General features: G+C 39.2%; 1 long non-coding RNA gene across 2 annotated transcripts; it reads left to right on the plus strand.

Annotated features, from left to right (window-relative positions):
• The first annotated feature begins 216 nt into the window (after positions 1-216).
• On the plus strand, positions 217-11,612 carry LOC149123777 (uncharacterized). 2 transcript variants are annotated; one of them, XR_016215137.1, is made up of 3 exons: positions 217-817; positions 9,621-9,689; positions 11,324-11,612. It is a non-coding gene; the product is annotated as an uncharacterized LOC149123777 (long non-coding RNA). The 2 variants fall into 2 exon arrangements; XR_016215136.1 differs by having other exon boundaries at positions 217-569.
• Positions 11,613-19,148: the final 7,536 nt, after the last annotated feature.

Genomic DNA, 19,148 nt, shown 5'->3' on the forward strand with positions numbered 1-19,148 from the left:
GATTAAGTGGACTATCTGTTTTTGATGGAGCCTTAGGGCTTGAGATGGGTGTGGCCTGAGAGCTCTGTTTGGTGTGCCAAAGGTGACACTCCCAGTTTAGGCGTGGTAAATCTCTCTCTCTCTCTCTTTTTTTTTTTTTTTTTTGATTCAAAAGGGAAGTAATTCTGCACAGCTGAACGAAGTTGGAGGTAGTTAGCAGGCAAATGATATACCCACAGGAGCCAGAGATCGGAAGCTCTTTCCCAAGATCCCCACAGGGAATCTGTTCGGCCCTCAGAGTGTGCTCAAATTCTCCTTCAGCCTCCCACTGGGTTGCCAAAGTTACGGAATTGTAGCATCTCTGGAGAGTGCTCACGTGAATTCCGTGAGTTCTCTCCCCCACCGTCTCTTTTTTCACAGTCTCAGTTCAGTAGCACCACAAATTTACTAGGTCCTAATCTCCTGTTAATTCGCCCCGCCCAGAGTCAGGTTTTTCTGCTAGGCTCAGGGCCGGTGCAGACCTGAGGTCGCTCTGCTTATGACGTATGTCCAAGATGGCGCCTGCTCTTTGTCTTGCTCGCCCTTGAGAGGTGAGCGGAGAGAGAGAAAACCGTGTCCGTACTAGTCACCTTTTTTTTTTTCTCTCTCTCTCTCTCTTCCAGTTAGCCTTGTGAACTTCCCCCCCCGGGGGTCGTTCCCTCTAGTCTCCTCTCTCCGCTTGCCTGCCGGTTTCTCGGGCTATTGAGGTTCGGCTCACCTCGCGTTCCAGCGCTGGTGTGTTGAGTCTGCCGCTGATGTCCCGAACTGTGGGCTCCCACGCTCTCCACGCAGGTCCACTGTGAGTCACGCGTTCCGGAAGAGTTTCTTCTGCTGTTTCCTCCCCTACTCTTCCTTGAACCTGCAGTATCTCCACTTTTATTAAACTATCTCTCCCCAGACTATCAGTGTGCTCCCTTCCTATTCCGCCATCTTGCCCGGTTTGCTGTAGTTTTTATAAATCCTTGAGATGCACTGATAGCTCATGTTTTTGGTGCCTTTCCAATTTCATTATTAGGCACCTATTGCTATAAACTTTCCTCTTATTTTTATTTATTTTTATTTATTTATTTATTTATTTTTTATTTTTTGACAGGCAGAGTGGACAGTGAGAGAGAGAGACAGAGAGAAAGGTCTTCCTTTGCCGTGGGTTCACTCTCCAATGGCCGCCGCGGCTGCGGCTGGCGCACTGCGCTGATCTGATGGCAGGAGCCAGGTACTTATCCTGGTCTCCCATGGGGTGCAGGGCCCAAGGACTTGGGCCATCCTCCACTGCGCTCCTTGGCCACAGCAGAGAGCTGGCCTGGAGGAGGGGCAACCGGGACAGAATCCGGTGCCCCGACCGGGACTAGAACCCGGTGTGTCGGTGCCGCAAGGTGGAGGATTAGCCTAGTGAGCTGCAGCGCCAGCCTAAACTTTCCTCTTAACACTGCTTTTTCTATATCCCATAAGTTTTGATATCTTGTGTTGTTATCCTCATTTACTTTCAGAAAGTTTTTGATTTCTCTTTTGATTTCTTCTATGACCCAGTGTTCATTCAGGAGCATGTTATTTAGTCTCCATATGTTTGCATATGCACTAGAGATTCCTGAGTTGTTAATTTCCAGCTTCATTCCATTGTGGTCTGAGATGCTGCATGGTATGATTCTAATTCTTTTGAATTTTTTGAGACTTGCTTTATGGCCTAGTATGTGGTCAATGCTAGAGAAAGTTCCATGTACTGCAGAGAAGAATGTGTATTCTTTAAATGAAAGATGAAAAGTTCTTTAGGTATCTGTTAGGTTCATTTGGTGTATAGTTTCAATTAAATCTGCTGTCCTTGTTGATTTTTTGTCTGGTTGATCCGTCCTTTGCTGAAAATGCAGTATTGAAGTCCTCCAATACTATTGTATTGGAGTCTACGTCTCCCTTTAAGTCCCTAAACATATCTTTTAAATAAGCCAGTGCCCTGTAATTAGGTCCATATACGTTTATAATAGTTACATCTTCCTGTTGAATTGATCCATAATCATTATAAATTGCTCTTCTTTATCTCTTTTTACATTTTTTGTCTTATATTAAGATGGCTACAACAGCTCTTATTTGGTTTCTGTTGGCATGGAATATCTTTTTCTATCCTTTCACCTTCCGTTTGCATGCATTTTTGTTGCAAAGATGTTTTTCTTGTAAGCAGCAAGGAGATGGGTTTTATTATAGATATTCAGCACGTCTGTGCCTTTTAACTGGAGAGTTGAGGCCATTTACATTCAATGTGACTATTGATAAGTAATGACTTTGCCCTGCCATTTTCCCAAAGATATTCCTTTTTTATGCTTTGAACTTCCTTTTATCTTTTACTGAGAGATTTTCTTCCTTTGTTGTCTTTTGATTTGATGACCATATTTCTCTGTTTCTCTGTGTTACACATCTTTAAGCATCTTTTGCAGGGCTGGACAAGTGGTGACAAATTCTTTCAATTTCTGTTTGCTATGAAAGGTCTTTATTTCACCTTCTTTCATAAATGAGAGCTATGCAGTGCATAATATTTTCATGGCAGTTTTTTTTTTTCCTTCAGGATTTGGGCTATATCTTGCCATTCTCTCTTAGCCTGCAGGATTTCTTATGAGATGTCTGCTGCGAGTTTAATTGGAGATCCACTGAAAGTAATCTGGCATTTTCTCTTGGACATTTTAGAATCTTTTCTTTATGTTTCACTGTGGTGAGTTTGATTACGATGTGTGTGGCAGTGTTATTTTCTGGTCATGTCTATTATGAATTCTGTGTGCTTCCTGTATTTGGATGTCTCTTTCTTTCTGCATACCCAGGAAGTTTTCTGCTAGTATTTCACTAAAAATTCCTTCAAATCTTTTCTCTCTCTCCATGCTTTTGGGAACTTATAGAAGCCAAATATTGTTTTTTTTTTAATAGTATCCTGTTGATTCCCAACAGTGATTTTTAGATTTCTAATTTCCTCTTCTTGTCTTTGGTTTGACTGTATACTTTCTTATGTTCTGTCTTCTAAGTCCTATATTCTCTCATCTGCCTTACTGATTCTGCTTTTAAGGCTCTCCATTTCATTTTTCATTTGTTCTATTGAATTCTTCTTTTCATTTTGATTCCTCCTTAAGATTTCAATTTGATGGGAGAAATTTTCTTTTAGTCCTACATCTATTTCAGTAGTTTATGTGTTTTGATTACATCTATGTAATCTTATGATCAATTTTTTGAGTTCCATTTCTTGCATTTCTTCTATCTCATCATCTTCATAATCTAGTATTGAACTGTCATGTTCTTTTGAGAGCACCATGTTGTCTTCTTTATTCTTGTTTCTTGGATTGTGGTGTTTGTTGTTCGACATTTGTGGAGATATTTTTTTTCCCGCCGTGGTGGCTTTTATCATTGTACTATGACTCTGTAGATAAGTGGACTGTCTGTTTTCAGTGAATCTCTAGAGGCTTGCAGTGAGTGTGGCCAGAGATCTCTGTTCAGTTCTCCATGGTAAGAGTGTGCCTAAGGTAAATGATTTGGCCTGGTAAATCTCTCCCTCTTTTTAATCAGAAGGAAGTATATTCTCCTCAGCTGAACTCGTCTTCTCAATGGAGACCAGTGCCTGAGTGCTTGCCCCAGTGGGTATAATATTTGTCTGCTCTGTGCCAAGGGCCACAGAAATGATCTCTGTAGTCATCAGTGTAAATTCAGATTCCCCAGCAATTTCTCTCATCAGGTAACCAGGAACTCCTGAGCTTGTGGCATCTCCCTCTGAGACTGCTCAAAGTCTCAACCACACTGTGAGTTCTCCCACACACCCTCATTTTTTTTTCACAGTCCCAGTTTAGAAGCTTTGGAGACACAAGCTCCTAGCCCCCTGTTATTTCTCCCCATCAGAGTCAGGAGTCTCCGCTCAGCTGACTGCTGGGTGCAGACACAAGCCGGTGCAGCTGTAACATATGTCCAAAATGGCACCCACTCTATTGACTTCTATACATTTGTGAGGTGATTGGAGACAGAAACATGTCCATCCTTTTTTTTTTAATTCTCTCCTCTCATTTGGCTGGTACACTTTCCCCAACGGGGCTTCAAGTCTTCTTCCCTCTAGGCTCTTCCTGTTGCTTTTTCGACAGTGGCTCTGGCTACTGTGGTCTTGTCTCACCTCACTTTCCAGTGCTGGTACATAGGTTTCAGCTGCTGGAGTCCTGAGCCATGGGTGCCCATGCCCTCCACGTAGGGCTACCGTGTCCCTCTAATTTTGGTAGTGCTTCCTCTGCCATTTTTTCCCTAACTCTTTGCTGAGACTACACTATCTCTACTTTTTTTAAACTACCTTCTCCTGGGCTACAGCAGTAAGCTCCCTCCCTACTCTGCCATCTTGGAACCAATCCTGATTCAGTTCTTTGTAATTGGTCTATTCAGATTTTCTATATCTTCATGCCTCAATTTTGGTAAATTATATGCATCCAGAAATCTATGTATTTAGTCTAGATTTTTCCAATTTGTTGGCATATAGCCAACAATAATTCCTGATGAAATAATTCCTGTAATAATTCCTGATGATCCTTTGTATTTCTGTTATCAGATGTTATCTCTGGTTTTGTTAGTTTGCATCATCTCCATTTTTTGGTTATGAACCAGCTCTTTTTATTGATATTTCACATGGATTTTTTTATTTCTATTTTATTTATTTATTTAATTTTTATATTTCTTTTCTCTTAGTGTTTTGGGTTTGATTTGTTATTGCTTTTTTTTAACTTTTATTTAATGAATATAAATTTCCAAATTACAGCTTATGGATTACAATGGCTTCCCCCCCCATAACTTCCCTCCCACCCACAACCCTCCCCTTTCCCTCTCCCTCCCCCCTTCCATTCACATCAAGATTCATTTTCAATTATCTTTATATACAGAAGATCAGTTTAGCACACATTAAGTAAAGATTTCAACAGTTTGTACCCACAAGAAACACAAAGTGAAAAATACTGTTTGAGTACTAGTTATAGCATTAAATCTCAATGTACAGCACAGTAAGAACAGAGATCCTACATGAGGAATAAGTGCACAGTGACTCCTGTTGTTGACTTAACAAATTGACACTCTTGTTTATGGCATCAGTAATCACCCTAGGCTCTTGTCATGAGTTGCCAAGGCTATGGAAGCCTTTTGAGTTCGTCAACTCTGATCATATTTAGACAAGGTCATAGTCAGAGTGGAAGTTCTCTCCTCCCTTCCGAGAAAGGTACCTCCTTCTTTGATGACCCGTTCTTTCCACTGGGATCTCACTCGCAGAGATCTTTTATGTAGGTGTTGTTTTTTTTTTTTTTTTTTTTTTTTTTTTTTTTTTTTTTTTTTTTTTTGCCAGAGTGTTTTGGCTTTCCATGCCTGTAATACTCTCATGGGCTTTTCAGCCAGATCCGCATGCCTTAAGGGCTGATTCTGAGGCCAGAGTGCTGTTTAGGACATCTGCCATTCTATGGGTCTGCTGTGTATCTCACTTCCCATGTTGGATCATTCTCTCCCTTTTTGATTCTATCAGCTAGTATTTGCAGACACTAGCCTTGTTTATGTGATCCCTTTGACTCTTAGTCCTATCATTATGATCAATTGTGAACAGAAAGTGATCACTGGGACTAGTGAGATGGCATTGGTACATACCACCTTGATGTTGATGGGATTGAAATGGAATCCCCTGGTTTCTTTCTTTCTATCTTTCTTTCTTTGACAGGCAGAGTGGACAGTGAGAGAGAGAGACAGAGAGAAAGGTCTTCCTTTGCCGTTGGGTCACCCTCCAATGGCTGCTGCGGCCGGCGCGCTGCGGTCGCGCACCTGCTGATCCGATGGCAGGAGCCAGGTACTTATCCTGGTCTCCCATGGGGTGCAGGGCCCAAGGACTTGGGCCATCCTCCATTGCACTCCCGGGCCACAGCAGAGAGCTGGCCTGGGAGAGGGCAACTGGGACAGAATCCGGCGCCCCAACCGGGACTAGAACCTGGTGTGCTGGCGCCGCAAGGCGGAGGATTAGCCTAGTGAGCCGCAGCGCTGGCCTGGTATGTTTCTAACTCTACCGTTTGAGGTAACTCAGCTTGAGCATGTCCCGATTTGCACATCTCTTCCCTCTCTTACTCCCACTCTTATATTTAACAGTGATCACTTTTCAGTTAAGTTTCAACACTTGAGAATAACTGTGTATTGATTACAGTATTCAATCAAAAGTATTAAGTAGAACAAATAAACAAAAAAATACCAAGAGGGATAACGTATTAAGTTGTTCATCAACAGTCAGGGCAAGGGCTGATCTAGTCACCGTTTCTCATAGTGTTCATTTCACTTTAACAGGTTTCCTTTTTGGTGGTCAGTTAGTTGTCACCGATCAGGAAGAACATATGGTATGTGAAATTGACACTATGAGAAACAGTGACCTGATCAGCTCTTGTCCTGACTGTTGATGTACAATGTAATACTTTATCCATTTTAGTATTTTTTTTTTGTTCTAGTACTATTGGTTGAACTCTGTAATTAACACACAATTATTCTTAGGTGTTTAAATTTTAACTGAAAAGTGATCCCTGTTAGGAATCTGGAAAGCATTATGCTGAGTGAAATAAGCCAGTCCCAAAGGGAAAAATGCCATATGTTCTCCTTGTTATTGTTTTTCTAGGTCTTTGAGATACATTGTCAGATCATTTACTTGATATCTTTCCAATTTTTTGATGTAGACACATGGTATAAACTTTCCTCTTAACACTGCCTTTGCTGAATCCCTGAAGTTTGATATGTTGTGTTTCCAGTTTCATTCATTTCAAAGAATTGTTACAAAAGATTTATTAATTTATTTGAGAGAGAGAGAGAGAGAGAGAGAGAGAGGGAATCTTCTATCTTCTGGTTCACTCCCCAAATGGCTGCAACATCTGGAGCTGTGGAACTGGGCCGGCACGAAGCCAGGAACCAGGAACTTCTTCTAGGTCTCCCACATGCATGCAGGGGCCCAGGGAGCTGGGTCGTCTTCCTCTGCTTTCCCAGGCCATTAGTAGGGAATTGGATTAAAAGTAGAGCAGCTGGGATTGAACAAATGTCCATATGTGTTGCCAACATTGCAGGTGGTTGCTTTACCCCACTATGCCACATCATTGACCCCTCAAGGAATTTTTTTATATCCTTTTTATTTCTTCTATGACCTGCTGTCCATTCAAGGGCATGTTGTTCAGTCTATACATTTTTTTTTTTCCTAGAGTTTCTTTTGTTGATAATTTCCAGATTCCTTCTATTGTAGTCAGGCAAGATACATGATCTGATTTCATTTTTTTTTAAATTTGTTGAGACTTTTTTATGCGTAATGGCCTGGTATATGGTCTATCCTAGAGAATGTTCCATATGCTGATTACAAGAGTGTATATTCTGCAACCGTGGGATTAAGTGTTCTGCAGATATCTGTTAGGTCCATTTTGTCCATAGCATAGCTTAGATATATTTTTTTATTGATTTTTAGTGCGATTGATCTGTCTGTTGATGAAAGCATGGTTTTGAAATCCCCCATTTTAATTGTATTGGAGTTTATATCTCTCTTTAGATCTGTTAACATTTATTTTATAAAGCTGGGTGCATGGAATTAGCTACATATACATTTACTACAGTCACATCTTCTTGTTGAATTGGTCTCCTAATCATTACATGGTATTCTTTGTCCCTTTTAATAGGTTTGTCTTAAAATGTATTTTGTCTGATATGAGAGGATCCACTCCTGCTCATTTTTGATTTTTGTTTACACAGAATATCTTTTTACATCCTTTTATTTTCATTCTATATGTTTCTTTAGTGGTGAAGTGTGTTTATCGTAGACAGTATATAGGTGGGTCTTATTTTTTTAAATCCATTTAGCCAGTGTGCATCTTTTAATTGGAGAATTTAGTTAATTTACATTCAAGATTACTATTGATAAGTAGTGACTTGATCTTGCCATTTTACTCTATTACCATTTAGTTTGAAGTCATTTTTTCTGTTACTAGGAGGTTTTTTTTGCCTTCACATTCTTTCATGATGTTGAATTTCTTTCTCTGTTTCTGTGTATGGTATACCCTTAATTATCATTTATAAGGCTGGCTGGGAGGTGACAAATTCAATGTTTGCTTGTCTTGGGAGGTCTTTATTTCATCTTTATTTGTGGATGAGAGTTTTGCTGTGTATTCTTGGTTAGCAATTATTTAAAAGAATTTTTTTAAGACTTGTGTACTTTTCCATTCTCTCCTGGCCTATAGGGTCTCTGTTGAGAAACCTGTTGTCCATAAGATAGGAGTTTCTTTAAAAGTGACTTAGCATTTTTTGCATACATTTTAGGCTATTTTCTTTATATTTTATTCTTCAATGTTTGACTACAATCTGTGTCAGGGTGAGGATCTTTTCTCATTATGTCTATTTAACATTCTATGTGCTTCCAGTATTTGGATATACATGTATTTCTCATAACTGGGAAATTTTTCAGCTATTATTTCACTGAATAAGTTTTCTAAGCCATTGTTTTTTTCCTATACCTCCAGGAGCTCCTAAGACTTGTATATTTATCATTAGATCATATCCCATAGATTGCTGATACTGCTTTAGATTTTTCTGTATTTTTTTCTTTTTGTCTGATTGAGATAGTTCAAAAGATCTATATTCTAGGTTCAATATTCTTTCTTCCTTATTGAGTTTGTTGTTAAGGTTTTCCATTGTAATATTTATTTGACTTTTTGAATACCTCATTTCAAGTATTTTTATCTCATATTTCCTCAATATTTTTATCTCTTCACAAAATTTCTTGTCCATGTCATGTACAGATGTCCTTATTTGATGTAACTGTTCCTCTGTGCTCCTTAGTAACCTTATAATCTTTTGAATTCCTTTTCAGGCATTTTGCCAATCTCTCAATTTTCACAATATTGATCTTTTCCCTCTTCAGCTATCTTGGATCTCTCTATGTGTCTTTTTTAATGCTCGTACCTTACTGCTTAGATTGTTATAGTTTTGTAACATAGTTTGGATTCAGCAAGTGGGATGCCTTCAGCTTTGTTCTCCATTTAAAATTACTATTATTTTTCATTATTCATGGTTTTTGTAGTTATATATAAATTTTAGGATTATTTTCCAATATCTATAAAAATGCCATTTTGATAGAAATTACATTGAATCTTTAGATTGATTTGGGAGGTATGGACACTTAATTTTAATTCTTTGAATCCATGAATAAGGGGTACATTTCTATTTTTTTCTTTTCAGTGTACAGAACCTTCACATTCTTAAATTTATTCCTAATTATTTTTATCATTTTTGATATTACTGAACATGAAATTATTTTCTTAATTTATTTTTTGCATATTTTGTGGTTCATGTATAAAAATACAACTAAGTTTAGTATATTGGTTTAATATGCTGAATTCACTTATTATTATGTTTATTTTGTGGACTCTTAGGGATTATCTTTTTTTCTGCCTTTCTCTCTTTCTTTCATATGTTACCATAAACAGAGGCAATTTGAATTTTTACTTTCTGACTTGGACACTTTTTATTTCCTTTTTTCCCAGAAACCTTTTATTTAAGATATATAAACTCCATGCATTTCATAAATTTTTAAAATCTTTTCTTTGTTTAATTTTTCCAATTAGGACTTCTAATTTCATGTTGAATAGAAGTGCTGAGATTGGCATCTTTTTATTCCTGATCTTTTTTCCCAGGTGAGTATGATAGATTTGGGCTTATGATGTATGGCTTTATTGTGTTGAGATACTCTCCTTCTATACCCAATTTGTTGAGGATTTTAATCATCAAAGTTTGTTGAGTTTTGTTAAAAGTTTTTCTTTATTTGTGGAGATGATAATAAAATTTTATCTTTCATCTTGTTAATGTGCTATATTATGTTTATTAATATTGTGCATGTTAAACCATCCTTGAATCCTAAGGGTAAATCTCACTTTTCTTGGTATATTATCTTTTTCAAGTACTGATATATATAGTTTGCTAGTGAATTTTTGAGAAATTTGGATGTATGTTCATCAGGAATGTTGGCCTGTGATTTTCTTTGCTTTTAGTATGTTCTCTTTCATTTATGGAAGAGCTTGAGAGGGATTTGTGCTAACTGTTGTGCAAGTCTTTGGCAAAATTCACCCAGGAAGCTATTTGACCTTGAGCTATTCTTTGTTGGGAGATTTTTGATTATTGATTCAACTTTCTCATTCATTACTGGTCTGTTGATATTTTCTATTTGCTCATGACTCAGTTTTGGGAGGTGGGGTGTTTCTAGGAATTTATCCATTTCTTTTAGATTCTCCAATGTGTTAGTGTCTATTGTTTATAGATTCTGCAGGTTTCCTTGTATTTCCATGATATCAGTAGTAAGTAATGTCTCCTCTTCTATATATACTTTTATTTATTTAACTCCTATTTATTTCTTGGCTAGTCTAGTTAAAGTTCTTTAATTTTATGTAGCGTTAAAAAACTTTATATCTGTCTCCTGATTACTTTTAGGCTCTATAAAGGTTCTGTTTTGTCCAGGTGGCTGTTTCAAAGCATATTTTGCTTTCAGAATCTCTTGAAATATTTACAGATGATGGATTCTCAGCCAAACACTCAATAAACAGCACCTGCAAAAATTAAACTTTGTCCAAATTTGGAAGTCAGAACTGAGAACTGCTGGTTTGGATAGTTCCAGGGAATATGACTTTTGGAAGAAAATTTCAGAAATTTGAAATGCTTGAATCATATTACAACACTACCTCATGTAGTGGAGTTTGTCATTGTATTATAATTACAAGTTTTTAAATAAATAGCTTAATATTTCAGGTTATCAATCTGTTTTTAATTAAAAAATATAAGTGTTATGATCTTACAGAACTTTACCTTTAAGTTAACTTGGGACCTAAAGTAAGATTCACTGTATTTATTTTCCAGTAGAGTTAGTCTTTGCCTCGCTAATCTTATCCTCTATTCAGGGATTGTGCTGGTAAATGTTTAATAAATGACTTATAAAAAATAAGTAAATAAATAAAATTCCCGATTTGCAGCATTTGATGATATGCAAGTAAATAAATCTCCATGGCCTATTTTGAGGAGCAAATGATTTAACTGCCAGCTTTTAAAATGTCCAAAAATTTAATAATTGACTCTCATAAGCTAATGCTATGGTTTGAGTGATATTGTGTTCTCTAATATTCCTGCTGAGACTTGATCTTCAATGAAATAGTATTGAAATCTGTGGGCTTTTGTAGCTGATTAAATAATAATGGCTCATCTTCATTAATCAGATTAGTATCATCGTAAAAGGGCTCGAGTTCAAAGGGAGTTCTTTCTTTCCCTTCCCTTCCTTCCACAGGGTGGACTCAGCATTTCTTCCCTCTGGAGAAAACAGGTGCAGGAACCATATTGAAGAGACCCATCAGTAGTCACCTTGATCTTGGACTTCTAAAGCCATGAGAAATACATTTATATTATTTGGAAATTATCAATCTGTACTATTTTGTTAAGGTAGTACTAATGAAGTAAGGCAGCAGCTGCAACATTCTGCTGATCGAGTGTGCATTGTGTCCTGATAAGCACTGATGTGTCTCATACATGGACAAGTCAAGACTTTTTATATTTGTGTATAACTTGGACTTTTTCATTTTATTACTGCATCAGATTCATGGAAAAGCTAAAACTTTAAAAATATTCTCACTCTTCTAATATGCACCCAATAAACTGCAATTGCAATAGTCTTCAAATACTTTAGAATGGCTCCTTTCCATTGAGAACAAGAAATTCTACATATCAGCAGAAAATAGACTTATCAGCTTCCTGCCCCTCTCCCCAGAAAGAAACATATATATTTATAAGCAAGAAAAGGAGAGAATTTTTAATATAAAGATTTAGTATATTCCTCTTCATTTATCTTTTGTAGCACTTATACAAACTTCTGAAGCAAAGATTTTTTTTAAAAAAATATTTATTTATTTGAAAGGCAGAGTTACAGAGAGAGGAGAGATAGAGAGATCATCCATCATCAGGTCACTCCCTAAATGGCTGCAAAGGCCAGGACTGGGCCATTCCAAAACCAGGAGCCAGCAGCTTCTTCTGGGTTTCCCATGTGGGAGCCCAGGCCCAAGCACTTGGGCCATCCTCCACTGCTTTCCCAGGCATATTAACAGGGAACTGGATGGGAAGTAGAGCAGCTGGAACTCGAACCGACACCCAAATGGGATACTGACACTGTAGGCCATGGTGGTAATCTGCTGCACCATAGAGTCAACCCCAGTGAAGATGTGTTGCTTGCTGATAATGACCTTGTTCTCAAAAAGTTTGCTGAAGGAATTAGATGGGTACTTGCTTAGACTGAAGAATCATTTAAGCTATTCTTGGAGGAGCTATGTGAGGATGTTTTAGTTAATGCTCTTAAGATAGTGAAACAGAATAAGAGATAAAAAGTGATGAAACAAGTGCCAGCACTGTGGCATAATGGATAAGGCCACCACCTGCAGTGACAGAATTCCATTTGGGTGCTGGTTCCAGCCCCAGTTGTTCGACTTCCGATCCAGCTCTGCTGTGGCCTAGGAAAGCAGTAGAAGATGGCCAAAGTGCTTGGACCCCTGAACCTATGTGGGAGACCCAGAAGCTGCTCCTAGCTCCTGGCTCCTGGCTTCAGCTCAGCTCAGCTCTAGCTGTTGTGGCCATTTGGGGAGTGGACCAGCTTATGGAACATCTCTCTCTCTCTCTCTCTGCCTCCCCAACTCTGCCTTTCAAATAAATAAATAAATAAATAATAAATCTTTAAAAGATGTGCTAAAATGGTGTTTTCAGTTTTCTTCCATCCCACCGTCTTCTGCTATCCTTGTAATGTAGCAGACACCTAAAATATTGGCATGAGTCTTCAAATGAATAATCAGGCTCAGTCAGCAAAGAAGAGTTTGAGCCTGTTGTGCAATACTGGTTTGATCAATTAGTGAGACAACTCAAGATTCTAGGAACAATGTTTCCATTCTCATGGTTTTACCAGTATGTTATTAACTTACTAAATTTAGCTAATAAATTTGGATGATTGTGACTCAATTCACTAGGGCAAATGATTGTGTTGCAATGTTCTCCCCAAGAACATTAGGAATCTCAATGATGTTCAAGCCAGGGCTAACCTTTCAAACAGTGAAATATTGAACCCATTTAGTTATATTCTCTTAGGAAGGCAAAAAATATTCTTTGGAGTATAGGTAACATATACTTGCTTATGTTGTACTCGATTATATTCTTTAGAAAAATTACTATAATAAAATCTGTATTTTTGTCTCTTTCCATGTGATGCCGTGTACTACTTTTAGTGTAATTTGGGGAATCTTAAAGCTATACTAGTATGAAAAATTTTAGAAATGTTTATTATTTCCTTATTTCCCAAAGCAATTACATGTACCATCAGAGTTGATTTTTGGTTGTTGAAACATGAAAATAGTCTTTACTAATATCTGTATTTTCAGGCGTAATTACATGGTTATCAATCCAGGCCAAGGCAAAGGTATTCTAATTAAGTCCGAGGGACTAACTACGTAGATAGAATTGTAACCAAAGTTGTAAAGGATGGAAACAAAGCTTGAATAAAAACTAGTTAGTAATGTGGGATATTGAATTTGCCAATATGTATACATTTGTCCTAGAGTAAGTTTCACATATTAAAGTCATAAAAATATAGTTATCTTGTTACAACTTTATTGACTTGTAATAAAGTACTTATATTTATTTATTTATTTTTTAAAGATTTATTTATTTATTTGAAAGTCAGAGTTACACAGAGAGAGGAGAGGCAGAGAAAGAGAGAGAGAGAGTTAGAGAGAAAGAGAGAGGTCTTCCATCCGCTGGTCCACTTCCTAATTGGCTGCAATGGCTGGAGCTGTGCTGATCCAAAGCCAGGAGCAAGGAGCTTGTTCCTGGTCTCCCATGTGGGTGCAAGGGCCCAAGGAGCTGCTTTCCCGGGCCATAGCAGAGAGCTGGACAGGAAGTGGAGCAGCTGGGTCTCGAGCCGTCTCCCATGTGGGATGCTGGGGCTTCAGGCCAGGGCTTTAACACACTGCACCACAGCGCCGGCCCGCTAAAGTACTTATATTTAAAGTGTATAGTACAACCATCCCCTTTCTCACTTTCAGGCAACTGTTGGATTTTGAGTATTGAAAGTGGGGGAGAGTAGCAGCACATTCAGTCCATAGTAGTACGCTAAATTGGTGAAATCTTTTGATTGATTTAGAGAGGTTAAAACAGTTTTACATTCTGGAGATAATTCCTACAAGGTCCTTGCTATGATGGAATAGGATTTGTTTCTCTATACTCCTGTTGAATATGAATTTAAAGGTGGGAATATGGTCTGACTATAGTATTTACAGATGGGGCGTTTGGAAGATAATTAGGATTTAAGAAGGCCAGTAGGGCAGGGCCATATGATTGAATATGGTAATATTGTAAGAAGAGGGAGAGATACCAGAACACACACACACACACACACACACAAACTCCCTGTAGTTTGCCATGTGATGCCCTACACTGTTCTGAAACTTGGATAGTAATTACTACCAGGTGTGGTCTCCAGCCCTTGGACCTGAACTGTAACTCTGGTATTGTGTTGTTAACAGCAGAAAACAAACAGAGACAGTCAAAACATATTATCCTTTTAATATACTGTTGGATTAAATTTGCTCAAATTTTGAGAACATTTGCATATATGTTCAGGAGGGATATGAGTAGTTAGTTTTGTTTACTTGCACTGTCTTTGCTTCTTCTATCAGGATATTATTGACATAAGTTGGGAAGTGTCCCCTGGCCTTCAATATTCTCAAAGAGTTTTTGCAGAATGTGTAGCATTTTGCTTTTTTGTTTTTCATTTTATTTCATTTATTTGAAAAGGAGAGTCACACAGAGAGAAGGAGAGACAGAGAAAGACATCTTCCATCCACTGGTTCACTCCCCGAAGGCAGAAATGGCTGCAGCTGGGCCAGGCTGAAGCCAGGAGCATGGAACTCCATCTGGGTCTCCCACGGGGTTGGTAGGGGTCCAAGTACTTGGTCCATCTTCTGCTGTTTTCTCAGGCACATTAACAGGGAACTGGATTGGAAGTGGAACATTCAGAATGTGAATGGGCATTTTGATATAGGATGCTGGCTTCCTCGCAGGTGGCTTAATCTGTTGCGCCATGACATGGGCCCCAGCATTTCATTCTTAAATGCTAGAGTCACCAGTGAAGTTGTATAAACCTGTAGTTTTTAGTTAAAAATTCAATTGCTTATATAGATATTCATATAATGTATTTCATTTCATTTGAGTGATATTTAGGAATTTGTGACTTTCCAGAAATCTGTGTATATGTAAAAAATTTAGTTTTTAAAGATCTCGTATATACAATTTAAGAACATAATGATACTTCCCAGCCTCTACCTCTTCTCTTCCACCCCCTTTTTATTTTTCTTTTAATTTTTGTGATGACATACTTTCAATTTACTTTATAATCATAAGCTAAGTCTTCACTAAATAAAGAATTAAACAAGTAATAAAGTGGAAAAAACTTCCATCCAGGGTATAGACAAGGTATAGACAAGGCTATAGATAATAATCAAATCTCAAGATGTCAATTTCACTCATATACATTACTTTTTTAGTACTCTATATATTAGTTACTATAAATCGGAGAAAATATATGATTTTCTTGTTGGGATTGGCTTATTTCAATAAGCATAAAGGTCTCAAGTTGCATCCATTTTATTGTGAAGGAAAGACAGGATTTCATTCTTTTCAATGGCTGAGTAGTACTCCATCATGTATACATATCACATTTTATTTATCCAGTCATCAGTTGATGGACATCTGGGTTGATTCCATATCTTAGCTATTGTGAATTGAGCTACTATAAACATGGGGCTGTAGATAACTCTTCCATATTATGATTTAATTTCCTTTGGGCAAATTCCCAGGAGTGTGATGACTGGGTCAGATGGTACACCTATTTTCAGATTTCAGAGGAAACACCATACTGTTTTCCATAATGTTTGTACTAGTTTAAATTCCCACAGGTCCATTTTATCCTACATCCTCACAAGCATTTGTTATTTTTTTTTTTATTTTTGGAGGAGAGCCTTTCTAACTGGATGCCACTAAAACCTTATTATGATTTTTGTTTGCATTTTCCTGATGGCTAGTGATTCTGAGCATCTTTTCATTTGTCTGTTGATCATTTGTATTTCATTCTTTGAAAATGCCTTTTCATATCCTTTGCCCATTTCTTAATGGGATTGTTTTGTTGTTGAGTTTGTTGAGATCCTTTTATATCCTAGATCTTAATCCTTTATCAGAAGTATAATTTACAAATCATTTCTCCCATTCTGTCGGTTTTCTCTTTACATTTTTGAGTATTTCCTTTGCTGTGCAACAAAGGACTTATTAGCTTGAGGTAATTCCTTTGTCTATTTTTGCATTTATTGCCTGTTCTTCTGGGGTGTTATCCAGGAAGTGTACCTAGTTCAGTGTTTTGCAATGTTCCCCGTATGTTTCCCTCTACTAATTTGATGGTTTCAAGTCTTAGAGTTAGATCATTAAACCATTGTGAGTTGTCTTTTGCATGGGGTCTTATTTCATACTTCTGCATGCAGAGATCCAGTCTTCCCAACAGCATTTATTGAACAGACAGTTCTTTCCCCAGGGAGTAATTTTAGCATGGTTGTCGAAGATTAGTTAGTTGTAGGTCTGTGGATTAATTTCCAGGGTTTGCAATATGTTCCATATGTCTATTTTTGTGCCAGTACCAGGCAGTTTTGATGATATCTGACCTGAATTATGTTTTGAAATCTGGTATTACAATGCCTTAGAATTTATTTTTGTTGTTTAAGATTGCTTTATATATTTGGTATCTGTTATGTTTCCATATGAATTCTAGGGTCTATTTTTCTTGATCTGAGGAGAATGTCCTTGGTATTTTGATTGGGATCATATTGAATCTAAATTGCATTGGGTAGTATGAACTTTTAAAAAAAGATTTATTTATTTGAAAAGTAGAGTTACAGAGAGGGGAGAGAGAGAGAGAAACTACCTTCTTTTTTTTTTTTTTTTTTTTTTTTTTTTTTTTTTTTTTTGACAGGCAGAGTGGACAGTGAGAGAGAGACAGAGAGAGAAAGGTCTTCCTTTTGCCGTTGGTTCACCCTCCAATGGCCGCCGCTGCAGCCGGCGCACCGCGCTGATCCTGGCAGGAGCCAGGAGCCAGGTGCTTTTCCTGGTCTCCCATGGGGTGCAGGGCCCAAGCACCTGGGCCATCCTCCACTGCACTCCCTGGCCATAGCAGAGAGCTGGCCTGGAAGAGGGGCAACCGGGACAGAATCCGGCGCCCCAACCGGGACTAGAACCCGGTGTGCCGGCGCCGCAAGGTGGAGGATTAGCCTATTGAGCCACGGCGCCGGCTAGAAACTACCTTCTGCTAGTTTACTTCCCACAACAGGCTGGAGTGAGCAAGGCTGAAGAGAGCAGCCATAAGCTTCTTCTGGGTCTCCCATGTAGGTGTAGGGGTTGAAGCTTTTGGACCATCCTCTCCTACTTTCTCAGGCACGTTAACAGGTAGCTGGATCAAATGTTGACTCCAAGCAGTGTCCATATGAGATGCTGGCACTGCAGGCCATGGTGTTAGCCTCCTTAACCACAGCACCAGCCCCTGTTGACATTTTAATATTAATTCTTCAAATCATGAACATGGACGATATTTCCATTTTTCCATTTTTTGGTGTCTTCTATTTCTTTCCTAACATTTTCTGAAGTTTTAAAGAAGAACTTGGTTAAGCCACTATGGAAGTCAGTCTGGAGATTCCTCAGAAACCTGAATATAACCCTACCATTCAACCCAGCCATCCCACTCCTTGGAATTTACACAAAGGAAATGAAATTGGCAAACAAACAAGCTGTCTGCACATTAATGTTTATTGCAGCTCAATTCACAATAGCTAAGACCTGGAACCTGTGGGGAGCAATCCGGACTAGACTAAGTTACTCGAATTAGGACTTATTCTATGCATCTGCTCTCCCACAATATGGCGCTGGGAGAGAAGTAAACAGCTTCCGCACAGCTGCCTCCAGTTCAACCAATTAACTGTAGGACTTGCTCCTGATTGGAGAGCAGCGTACTCGGCGTGTGGGCAGCCGAGTTGGGATTGGCAGAGAAGGACTATAAAGGAGGAGAGAGACGGCATGCACCAGGAACATCTATGGGGAACATCTAAGGGAACCCGTGCAGCCCCCAGAGAGCCGGCCGGCGGTGTGCCGCTCCCCTGCGGAAGTGGGGAATGTGGCCAGGGGGAACTGCCCTTCCACGGAGGTGGAAGGGATAGTAGCCAACCCGGGAAGAACCAGCAGCAAACCCGGGGAGGGCCGAGCAGACAGAAAGAACAGCGCAGGGTCCTGTGTCGTTCCTCCACGAAGAGGGGGAGCGACATAATGGTGCCGTGACTCGGATAGGAAACCTAGCTCGGATAGGAAACCTAGGACGGAGATGAAACTTAGGAGGGAAGAAACGGGAAGAACTGGGAAAATACCGGAGAGAGAGACTAGCAAACAGCCTAGGGAAAAGCCGGACGAAAAGGGTGCCGGAAGAAGCTATTGAAAGCCTAGGCATAGACTCGGATACGGACTACGGGGGGAAGCTGGGAGAAATCTCTAAGGTCGAAAGTGAAAGTGAAAGCTAGAACAAACAGACTCGGATGCAGACTGTGGGGAGAGGCCAGGAGAAATGAGGGAGGAGTATTGTTGGAAGAAAGCTTGGGGAAACATACCGGGTAGAGAAAAATGTTAGGGAAATTGAAGCCGCGGGGGGCAGGCCAAGGCGGAAACGAAAGCCACTTTGGGGTTCTCAAGTTAGCCCGGGAATAGGGGGCGAAAAGTTGAAACCAGAAGCTGAGACGCAAGCCAGGTTGGGATCCGTCTGATTAGCCCGGGGAGCAAAGGACGGGAAGCCAAACCGTGGGGCGGAGACGTACGCTGGGTTGAATTCGCCAGGCTAGCCCGGGGAACTTAGATTGAATCCTAGTGGCGGAGACGCAAGCTACGCTGTGTTACTCGCGGAAGCCGCCGCGTGCAGAGAGAGCACGGGGCGTGAATAGATAGGGAACGCTGGCGTAGGCCGTGGTTCAGACGCGAAAGGGTTAAGCGTGGAGACTGCGGAG

The sequence above is a fragment of the Oryctolagus cuniculus genome, chromosome 10 (assembly GCF_051225735.1).
Source record: "Oryctolagus cuniculus isolate XC-2025 breed Fujian yellow rabbit chromosome 10, ASM5122573v1, whole genome shotgun sequence".
Lineage (NCBI taxonomy): Eukaryota > Metazoa > Chordata > Mammalia > Lagomorpha > Leporidae > Oryctolagus > Oryctolagus cuniculus.